Source organism: Alexandromys fortis, unplaced genomic scaffold (assembly GCF_014885135.2).
Source record: "Alexandromys fortis isolate MF-2015 unplaced genomic scaffold, M_Fortis_MF-2015_v1.1 scaffold_31, whole genome shotgun sequence".
Taxonomy (NCBI): domain Eukaryota; kingdom Metazoa; phylum Chordata; class Mammalia; order Rodentia; family Cricetidae; genus Alexandromys; species Alexandromys fortis.
This window is the reverse complement of record NW_026067974.1, coordinates 12,591,630-12,602,795: the sequence shown is the minus strand read 5'-3', so window position 1 is coordinate 12,602,795 and position 11,166 is coordinate 12,591,630. Positions and strand designations below refer to the sequence as shown.

The window sequence follows — 11,166 nt, the reverse complement described above, 5'->3', positions numbered from 1 at the left end:
TGAGTTTGAGATTCCAGCTGTTATTTGAGAAACCCACATCTTAGGGCTCCTACTAGCACCAAACTAGAGGGGCTCACTTTACCCCCACAGCACACACACACACACACACACAAACTGATGGTACCAGACATGTCTCTGACTCTCAGGACATTTTTTTTAATTCAAAATATAAATTGGTTATCAACATCAGACTCCAGATAAGAGTCAGAAAATATTCAGTATTCTAACTTCCCAAGAAAAACAAAGCTGTCTGGCTAGCCGGAGCCAATACTCATCTGGCAAAGTCAGCAATAACCTGGTCTTGGGTGGCTGAGAAATAGTCCCCATTTCTTCACATCCTCCTGTTTGCTCATCATTTCCGATGCCCAAAATTCGCTTCCCTTCTTTTTTAGGTCCCTGTGTTTTTTCAGTTTGAAATCCCTACCTTAGAGTGGGGCTCCAAATAATGCCTGTTTTTACCCTTAAACTTGAGCCTATCAACATCTCTGTTTCTGTCTCTCTGCAGGCTGTCATGCAAGGTGGTCTCTTCTGCTGCCAGCACCTCAAAGCCTTCCCAACATCACCCTTTTGCTGTTCCCACCTCCAAACCCCAGTCAAGTCGTCCTGTCCCCCCTCCTTTCCAACAGGGTCTCAACTGCTCTGGCTTCCAGCTTTCCTTTCCCACTCAACGCCCCAAGCTCACTTTTGGATAGGAAATAAAATTTTTTATTTTTTTAGACCTTGACTCTGGCTGTTTCTGGGGGTTGGTCTGACAGCCCCAGGGCTTTGAAGGAGCCAACACAAGCAGACACACCCCACCATACTCCAGGGCCCTGTTGCTGTCTCTAGGAAGGGCAAAGGCGCCAGTCAATCCACTTGGCGCCTTATTCACGCCACCAGGGACTCTTGGGATGAGGTAGAAACCTTAATGAGTCACTAAGGACCTGTTACACTCCTTCCTCCCCACCACCCAACTACAACCACAAATACACAGTCTGTGGGAGAGACCGGGCTAATCTCTAGACTTAGAAAGATAGCCCCAGGAGTTGCCCTGCCCTTCGGAATAAGGAACTCTTCTTCCCAGGTATTTGGCGGTGAGCTAGGCGTCGTGTGTTACTGTGGGCATGTAGCTGGAGGGAAGAGCTTGTCACCAGTCAAGAACCTGCTAAGAATGACGTCACTTCTCTGGAGCTCCATGTCCTATGACGTATGTGTTGAAAGAAACTGCCACCTTGATGACAAGATGAAATTAGATGTGGGCACAGCATGTGGCAGGTTGTTCCAGACAGGTCTATTCTTCAACTCAAGCGTTCAGGGTATGACTCATGCCCTAGCACAGTGGCCACATGACATGGTCTCTGGGGTGGGCTTAGATTTCATATAAGTTTTGAATAGTGTCCCTGGGAGAGAGATGCAGAGAGAGGAGATACTGGCCAGTGCTGGAGGTTGGGGTTGAGCAGGAAGCAGAAGTGGTCCTAATTCATATAGAAGGAATTAGAAGAAACAGAAATAGAACTGACCCATATTCGGAGTGGGGGGGGTTTGTCTACAGTGATGGGTAGAGAGAAACCAGGCAGAGGTTGTTGTTGGAGGAGAGTTAATTCAGATCTGGGGTGGAGGCTGCCCTGGTGTGTTTGGGATCTGGGCCAAATAAAGCTTAGTCTGTCTCGGTGCCACACACCCCTTCAACCTCCGCACTCCAGAAGTAGAAGCAGGAGGATCTCTGGGAGTTAAAGACAGCCCAGTCTGCATAGCAAGTTCCAGGCCAATCAGGGCCTATGTGAAAGTAAGGAAGGGAGCGAGGGAGACCAAGACCATGGCGGGCAGAGGAACTTCTCCTTTTCATCCCACCTAGGCTCTACAAGAGGCCGCCCCTTTTTTAAGTTATATTCCTTCATTTATTTGAGGGGAGGGGAGGTGGGTTCTTACACGCCATGACACACATGTGCATGTCAAGAACAACTTGTGGGAGTCTGTTATCTCTTTACACTACGTGGGTCCTAGGGATGGAAGTCTGTCAGGCTCGGCGGCAAGCTCCTTTAGCCGGCAAGCCATTTCGTTGACCCCAGGGAGCCATTTCTACAGAGCTGCACCTTTTCCCCCAACCCCCTTCTTTCTTTTCTCTCCCTTTCCTCCCTCCCTCCCTCTTTCCTTCCTTTTTTTACCCAGGGTCTTACTATGTAACAGCCCTATCTGTTACTCACACAGATCTGCCAGCCTCTCTACCTTCCGAGTGAGCCACCACGCTGGGCTCCATCGCCTTTCATATAATAGCATGTTCTCAGCAATCAGCCTCCTGGACCTGTCTTGGCCGCAAAGTGTGGACAGGGGCTTCTTTAAGAGAGAATACCGTCTACACGGCCTCAGGAGCATCATATTTCTCCTTTCTCAATTCTGCAAGCACAGTCCTCTCTGGCAAAGTTCTACCACACGCCTTCCCTCGCGGCACCTGGAACTGGCAGTGACGCGATAAGCAGGCCTGGACCAGCTCCGCCCCACCAGCAGCGGGACCCACCCTACACCCAAGTGCCAGGCAGCTCCCGGCTCCTCCCTTTGCTGAGAACTACAAGTCCCGCCATCCCTCGCGCGCACTCGCCCTCCTTTCCCGCGTTGATTGCGGGTAGGATCAAAGTGCCTCCCATTGGTCTGTTCTTTCTGTCAGTCACTTGTGACTATAGAGAGGCGGGGCAGAGCTGGAGATCCGGATCCGGAGCGGCTGAAAGGCGGAAGTGGAGGCCGGAGCCTGGGACACCGCCGGGAGGGAGAGGAGCGGAGTCTGTAGGAGCCCCGGCCCAAGTAACGCTGCCGCTCCGGAGTCGCGGTGAGTGTGCCTGTCCCAGGGCCAGTCTCTCGCCTGCGTGGAAGCCTCCCTGGGGTACCCTTTCCTCCTGCTCAACCTTAGCTTAGGGGGACACTGACCCCTCCCCCGACCCGTAGCCCCCTCTCAGGGGCTCCATAGGGCGTCGGGCCAAAGGGGGAGCGCCTCTTTCCTTCGCTTACCTGCCCCTCGGGAGCCTTCAGGAGTCCTTTAAGGCTCTCCTGTGGCCTGTCCAGTCCAGTTGTGGGAGAGAGGGACCCTAAGTTCCGCTCCCCACCCCCTTGCTTTCAGAATCAAAGAGTCTTTGCCAGGTGTGAAGGAACCTGTCTCCCTTCCCTTTTACAGGTGACGGGGAGTGCTGTCTCTCCTGGTTTTCCTTTCCTGTGTCTCGCCCCCCAAAAAATCCCACTCCCCCCTCAAAAAACCCAGTTGCCCCCTGCAGCCCTGAAGGAATTCTTATCTAGATGTCCTTTAGGGTGTGCGGGGATGGTGGGTGCCTGGATGAGATTGTTCCACACTCACAGAAGTGTGTTTGCGCCCTTACGGTTCCTTACTTCCTCTCGAATCTACCAGGACTCAGCAGAGTTTGAATTCTGGGTCACTGACAGGGAGTCGGCAGCCCTCTCCTTGTGCCGCTCGTCAGACCCCCAGCCCTGGCTGTCTTCTCAGTGTGTGTCCGTCTTCCTGCCTCTGTAGAATTTAGCTGAGCTTGGCTGAATCCTAGCGACAGATCAGGGAGGCTCTGCCCATTCATTATCTTCTCTCTCCCCTCCTCCCCCCTGCTCCAGGCTCAGCCCTGTCCTTCCAGAGCCTCCGAGTGGTTTCCTTAGAGGGAGGAGAATAAGACCAAATAGGAGCTGTGTGGCATTGAGGGACCTTCTCTTCTCTGTCCCCAGTCCCACAACGCTCTCCACCTGAGCAACAGGTCCAGGCCTCACCAGCGTCTCTTCTTGGCTTGGCTTTACTACAGAGCAGTTGGTCCAGATCACAGTGGCAGCTCTAGCTTTTGTAGCAAAAGGAATTGCTGTCCGTGTCACAAATTGCCAGTTCCCCCAACTGAATTGACGCAGGATCCTTGTGTTTTCCTTGGGACTGAAGTGTGTGAAATGGCTGCTGTTTCTGACCGAGTTGGAAAGTTCTTTTGTTAAGTGGCCAAAGTACAGGCCAGAGACTACCTTTCTGAGGAGTAGCCTGAGTCCGAGGTCACAGCTGACCCTTGCTGTCTGCTGTGAAGGAAGAGTGGGAAAGCCGTTCAGTTCTCGGGCATTCCTGACCACCTTAAGACACTCCTTATCACGCGAGAGCTGAAAATTTTGCTTTGAGCTTTTTCTGACCTACTTCTGGACAGTTGCCGGTGTCCAGTTAGTACAACATTTTAAGCTAATTCTGTGGTGTATTTATTTTGCTACTTCTTGGACAATAAAGAAACCCCTTCCTTATTAAGAGTCAACGGCTAAATGAGACGTTCTCTTTCTGTGTGGGCTCGTTGGTGAATCCCTTACCCAGCCAGCCTCTGGTCTGTTCAGCATGAGCTTCTCAGGGAGAACCAGTGAACCCTGACTGCTCCCAGCGATTGATATTTCTGCTAGACTTACCTGCTCAGGGGTGGATTGGGATTCCTGGGGCCCTGGCTGAGGCAGGCGAGCCTTCTCATGGGCATTTCTGGCTTTTGTCTGGACATCCACTCCCAGCTCTGACTCTGAGCCTTGCTTTTGAGGAGAAAATCTTAGAGAGACAGGAGGCAGTAGAGTTTTGTGTGGTTCCACAACCGCTTTTGGCTTTCAGACTTTGGAGAGGCCCAGCTGAAGCCTGTCACTGCCCTGCTGGGAGAGGATGGCCTCCTCTCAAAATTTCTTTGCCTCACCTCTCACTCCTCACACCTAGCTGGCCTTTCTGCCTGTTCACTCTAGGGTGGAGTGTAAGTGTGTATCTTATTTATAAGATGTAAAGCCCCAGAGTTCTTCCCATAGCTTACTCCTCACAGTGTCCTGGGAGAGAGGTATTTGTGTCCCCACCTTACTGACAGTTCTTCCCCTGGGGCCAAACAGTTAGAAGTGGTCAGAGCCAGGGTTTGGAGCTTGGGTTTGAATGTACCCTTATCTTTTCTAAAACAGGCTCTCCTTCAAGCTTAGAGTCTTGTTAGATGAATGGACTTACAGAACCGGTGAACAGGCTCTTGGCCTCCTCACCATGGCCTTCCGTTTTGACTTCCCTCTCTTTCCCAACATTCCACCCTCTCTTGCTCCCCCCTTTGCTGAGGAGGCTGTGACTGTAAAGAGCCTCAAGCCTGTACTCTTCAGAGCCAGAGTTTGCTAATGTCTATGTGTCATTAATTTCTCCAGAACTTAACTCAAAATTTGACTAGAAAATGAAAGTGAAAGTGACAAACTGAAGGGTCCCGCTGGGCAGGATTGAAGGGTTGTGCCTTCTGAGTCCCCTTTGATACTGCCTGCTGATTTTGACACAGGGTTGCAACCTCTAGTCCTGAAAGGCCTGCTTTTGAAGACCAAGCTAGTCTTTTTTTTTTTTTTTTTTTTTTTGAGGCAGGGTTTCTCTGTGGTTTTGGTTCCTGTCCTGGAACTAGTTCTTGTAGACCAGGCTGGTCTCGAACTCCCGGAGATCCGCCTGCCTCTGCCTGTCGAGTGCTGGGATTAAAGGCGTGCTCCACCACTGCCCGGCCCAAGCTAGTCTTGAACTCACAGAGATCCACTTGTCTCTGCCTCCCAAGTGCTAGGATTAAAGATGTCTACCACTATGCCCAGCTTCAAACTCACAAATTCAAACTGGCCTCCACCAAACAAGGATTCCTTTAAGGGACCTACATGCACTCATTTGTTTTCTGTGTATGTGCACAGAAAGAAGTGCGAGGAAGACTTGTGGGAACCAATTCTCTACTTCTACCTTGTGGGTCCTGGGATCAAACTCAGGTCTTTCGGACTTTGTGGCAACCACCTCTACTTGCTGAGTCATCTCACCAGCCCAGAAGGAGCCTTCTTAATGGGCTGAGGATATAGCTCAGTGGGTGAGCGCTTGCTTAGCATGCATGAGACCCATCTCTGCACTGCATAAACCAGGCTTGTAGGCACATTTGTGATTCCAGCTCTTGGGAGATGGAGGCCAGAGGATCGGAGTTCAAAGTCATCCTGGGCTACATAGGAAGTTGGAGGCCAGCCTGGGTTACAGATTGCTCAGCAGTCAGAAGGGCAGTGTAGGTAGAAGACAGTAGAGGCTCAGACTTCCTGGGACTTGAGTTCCCTTCCTCAGTCCCTTGCTTGCCAGTTGGGTGACTTGGGCTCTCTGAACCTGTTTCTTCCATAAAATGGGAATACCAGATCTCTTGCAGAGTTAGAAAAAGGGTATAAAGTTCAGTGCCAAGGACAGAACAGATCCTTACAAAGTGGCCTCTGGTGGGTAGGTGGGGTTTTGAAGGCTTATTACAATTCATCTCTAAGTCTTACTCAGTTTTAGTGTCAAATATCTGTTGTGATGCCTGGTATTTGGATGATGTCACATGTTCCCTCATCTCATAGTTACTGAGCAGAATTGATGTGGGTTATAGTTCTTTTTACAGAAAGAGTGCTGGGCATGGCAGCTCATGGCTTTAATCCCAGCACCTGGGAGGCAGAGGCAGGAAGATCTCTATGAATTCAGGGCAGCCTGGGCCATAGTAAGACCCTGACTCAAAAAAGAAAAACAGACAAAACAAACAGAAGAAACTGCTAAGGCACTTACCATGATTATACCATTCAGAGTCACTGCATTTACTTAGTTTTGAGGCAGGGTCTTTCTACTTGACTCTTGACTGTCCTGGAACTTAGCACATAGACCATACTGGCCTCAGATTCAAAGAGCTCTGCCTGCCCCTGCCTTGAATGTTGGGACTAAAGGTGTACATCATCACGCCTGCTATTGTACCTTTAAAAAAAAAAAATTGAGCTCAGTGCTTCTTTCCTGGGAGGTGAGCACAGTGTTACTGATCTACCATGGTGGAGTTGGGCTGCTTTGTTAGAGCCATTTGCTGTGGACAGAGCTTATAGACTAGGATGTCCCAAAATGTAGGTTATAAAGCTTTCTGTACTGTGACAGAGCCCAGTGTAATCCTGTCAGTTTGGGAGAATAAGGCGGTAGGATCTTGAGTTCAAGGCCTGCCTGGATTACGTAGTGTGTTGGAGAAGAGCCTAAACAACTTAGTGAGAGCCTGTCTGATATAAAACAGAGTTGAGGCTCTGCAGCTCAGTTGTAGACCATTTGCCTAGCAGGCATGAGGCTGTTCATCTGTCTATCACTTGGGAGGCTGAAAAGGAGAGTCATGAATTTGAGACCAGCCTGGGCTGTGTAGCAAGATCCTATCTCAAACCAAAAAAAAAAGAACCTTGAAATAATCTTTAAGGGCATTCTTTGTATTGAGCATGGCATATAAAAAGGTTTGATTGCTTTTCAAAGTACTGTATCTCCTAATACACAGAGGCAATGATACTAGTTAAAAGTCAACATTTTTCTGTTTTGTCTTTTGAGACAGGATTTCTCTGTGTAGCCCTGGCTGTCCTATAATTCACTCTGTAGACCAGGCTGGCCTTGAACTCAGATCCATCTGTCCTTGCCTCCAAGTGCTGGGATTAAAGTGCCACCACTCCTGGCTAAAAGCTCAACTTACTGAGCTTTGCTGACTTGTTCCAGGCACTCTTCTGAACTCTGAGCATATTCTGTTTCATCCTCAGACCACTGGAGGGAGGCGCATGTTCCAGTGAGTGGCAGGGCAGGAGTTTGTGCTCATTCCTCATTATGGATAATATCCTCCTTATGCAGGATAGCCTCTTCTCTCGAGGCTACGTGTATACTGTTCCCTTTGCCTAAAATACTCATGTCCACCTCACCTGCCTGGAAGCTGCTTTCCTTGTTTTCTTTTGAGACTTGACTTGCAAGTCTCTTTCTTTCTGTGAGGAGGGACCAGTTCCTCTCTCCATCAGAGCTGGCTCCCTGCTCTTTCCATCTCAGATGGATGAGTACTGCAGACCACAGATCATGTCCAGCATAGTAGGCCCCTCGCTACAGCTGCTAACGGAAATCACAGACATGGAACACTGCCCTGAAGTGCCTGCCTGCCTGCCTGTTTCCTTAACACTCCCCTACCCAAACTTACAGCTTGTCCAGGTAAAGCTGGACAAACCTAGCCCCAGCTCATTTCCAAGCTTGAGCCCTATCTTCATCTGCTCATACATAGATAGCAGAGCAAACAGGTAAGCAGAATAGCTGGTACCAGACAGATAATGCAGATCAGGTAGGGTACAAACCAATTTCCAGAGGGCAGAACTCTTCAAATCTCCGTTTCCTGTGAAGGCTTTAGTAGAAGATGGGCATAGCTCTGGCTAGCTGCACAGCACCCCAGCCTCAGCTGCTTCTGCAGAGTGAGTAAATCTGGTAGCAGGACAGACTATTCTACACTTTCTGCAGTTGTTGTGTTGAGACTACCCACCCAGGCAGCACTTAGCAAGGGATCAGTGGGGTTGAATTTTGCTCTGGTCAGTAGGTGCTGTTTTGCATGTCTGCACAGTGTGATATTGGGCTTAAGCACTAGCAGTTCTGGTGTATAGCTCAGTAAGTGAGTACTGACCTTGCATTTTTGAGGCTCTGGTTCTATTCCCTGTCACCAAAAAACAAACAAACAAACAAAAGCAGTAGTGAGGGCAGCCCTGCGATCAGCATCCTAAGGGCATGGCCTTTAAACTCCCTGCTCCAGCCTGCTGTGTTGGGCTGTGCTTTCTCCCACTTAGCTCCTCCTATCCCTGTTCCCTGTCAATGAACTCATCTTCAAAACTGTGAGTCTATAATAATAGCAGGCCTCAAACCTCATCTTATTTCAGGATGAGCCCCTGCCTCCTCCCTTTTTTCCCCCATTAGTGAATTTTTCAGAATAGTCTTAGAAAAATTAGGAGAATAGTACACTTTCCTCACAAGACTTAGACCCTGTTCCCGTTTCCCTGTTTATAGCATGTTACATTAATGTTAATACATGAATGTCCATGCTCCATCCACATTGTGGATTGCGCCTGATTGTCCTGTTTCTGTAGCAAGGGCCCTGGCTGCATTTGGATGTTGCACTTCTGTAGACTTTTCTAGGTAGGTAGTTTCAGGATTGCACTTGTCTTCAGTGACCTTGATGGTTTTGAGGTCACTGGCCAGATATTTTATGGGTTGCTGGACATTTTTCTCCTGAGTAGACTGGGGTTAGGAGTGGTCTGGGTTAGGGAGATGATTCCAATATAAAGTGCCATTTGTGTCCCGTTGTATTAAGGTACACATAATCAGTGTGGTTCATCGTCAGTGTCAGCCTGACACAGGCTGAGGGCTCTTCATTATAAAGTTGTCCTTTGCTTTATTTGTTCTCTCTGGAAGAATGTCATTATGTCTAGTCAACACTGAAGAGTGGCAGGTCAAGTCCCCCTCTTGGAGGGTGAAGTAGCTATATGAATTATTAAATCCCCTGATGCAAGAGACCTGCTTATTCTCATTTATTCAATTATTCATCTGTTGGTATTGGCTCACAGAAACTTAATTTTATACTTTGGTTTGTAATCTACATTGCTTCCTCACATTGTTTCGTCTTTGACCACAGGCTGCTCTTTCAGCTCCCTTTGACCTACCCCTGTCATTGTGAGGGTTTCTGGTTTTGTTTTTCGAGCATTTCCTTACTTTTTGGCACAAGATGCTGTTTGTGTATTTTCTGCCCGGGCCTGTTTAGCAAACATTTTCTGTCTAGCGCCCTGATCTGGAGTTACAGGATGAGTGCAGGCTGCCCCTTCTGGTGGTAGTCTCTGCAGTCCCACCGCTGGATAAGGTAGCAAAGTAACATATGGTGAGAATCCACTCCAGTCCCAGCACTCGGTCCTAGCAGCAAGTTGCTGCCCTCTGTTCACCCGTTCACAGTCCCCATCTGCCTGATGCTGCACCTGAGCTAAGCAGTGGTCACACTGGGTATTTACTCTGGAGTTTGTGGCGAGGTGCTGGGTGTAATCATTCTCTTTGAGCACTGAGTTCTCCAGCCAAACCTTCCTGGACTCTGGGCTGAAAGTCCATATGAAATCCCAGGTGGTCTAGTTACACCTCTTTTGCTGCCTTTCCTAAACAGACCTCTCCTTTGGAAAGGCTTGTGTTGTAGCCTTTGTGGCTCTAGGCAGGCTCAAGCAGATAAGCCCTTGGAGATGTGATCCTGAATCATTGACAAGCTTAAATCCTTTGCCGCAGTTACCCTCTGAAAATCTGTAACTTGAGCCTTCCACCAGCTCTTTGCCTCTATTCATAGGTCTGAGTGTGTCCCCTTCAGGTGGCTCTGTCAGAAGCATCCCAGGCTTAAGGAGGCTATGGGTGGCCTCCTCACCCTGACTGTTCTCCTAGTCATCATATTGCTCTCTGAGCTGCTCAGACTCTGTGGTCATGAGTGATGCCAATTTGCAAACCTCTAGCGTTTGCAACCTCATTTTTTTTTTGTTTTGTTTTTTTGTTTTTTTTGTTTTTCGAGACAGGATTTCTCTGTGGCTTTGGAGCCTATCCTGGCACTAGCTCTGTAGACCAGGCTGGTCTCGAACTCACAGAGATCCGCCTGCCTCTGCCTGTCGAGTGCTGGGATTAAAGGCGTGCGCCACCATCGCCCGGCCTGCAACCTCATTTTTAAAAGGAACTCAACTTTGGTTTTGTCATCAACTGCCCTATTCTTGCCCCTTTCCCTGCAGCTGAATCACTTCTTCCCTTTCCTGAGAGGCTTTGAAATGGACGTAAGGGAATGAGGCCTTCGAGATGCTTCATGTTCTAGGACCTTTCATATTTTTAATTTATTTTTTTATTTAACTTATTGAAGCAGAGTCAGGATTTGTTAAAAAGTATCTTAATATAAACTTTAAACATGAAGGTTAAAAGCAATGCTCAGGAAAGACAAAAACAACAACAAAAAACTCAGAGCATGGATGTGGGCTTCTCCAAAGAGAGTCATCCTTTTTTGTTGTTGCTTTTAAAGGGCTTGTGATTGGTTTTGGTGGGGGAGATTTATTGGATGGTGATGGTTCCTTCAGCCAATGGCCCGGTACCCTCTCCAGATAATTCAAAGTTGGGACTGTTACAGTACATCGTAAGTCTTCTAGGAAAGCAGCCCTTGTTACAGGAAACTACTGAAAGACTGCCTCTTTCAAATGAGGGACATTGGAGGATAAGGGCCATGGTGTCTGGGCACAGGGGTTGAGGATCCACTTGCTACACGGGAGGTTTCATGGGGCAAGCCCTGCCCCACTTGCATTGTTGAGTGTTTCTAGGGGCTCATTCGCTCTCTTTTTTTCTTTTTCTTTTTCTTTCTCTCTCTTTTTTTTTTTTTTTTTTTTTTT

At 48.6% G+C, this 11,166-nt stretch overlaps 1 protein-coding gene across 1 annotated transcript in view; it reads left to right on the top strand.

Annotated features, from left to right (window-relative positions):
• Positions 1-2,671: 2,671 nt before the first annotated feature.
• Rab5c (RAB5C, member RAS oncogene family) overlaps positions 2,672-11,166 on the top strand; it is a 22,106-nt gene continuing 13,611 nt past the window's right edge. Inside the window, exon 1 of the mRNA XM_050156843.1 lies at positions 2,672-2,800. The gene's annotated coding sequence lies outside the window, so the exon portion shown is untranslated. The remainder of the gene's footprint in view (positions 2,801-11,166) is intronic.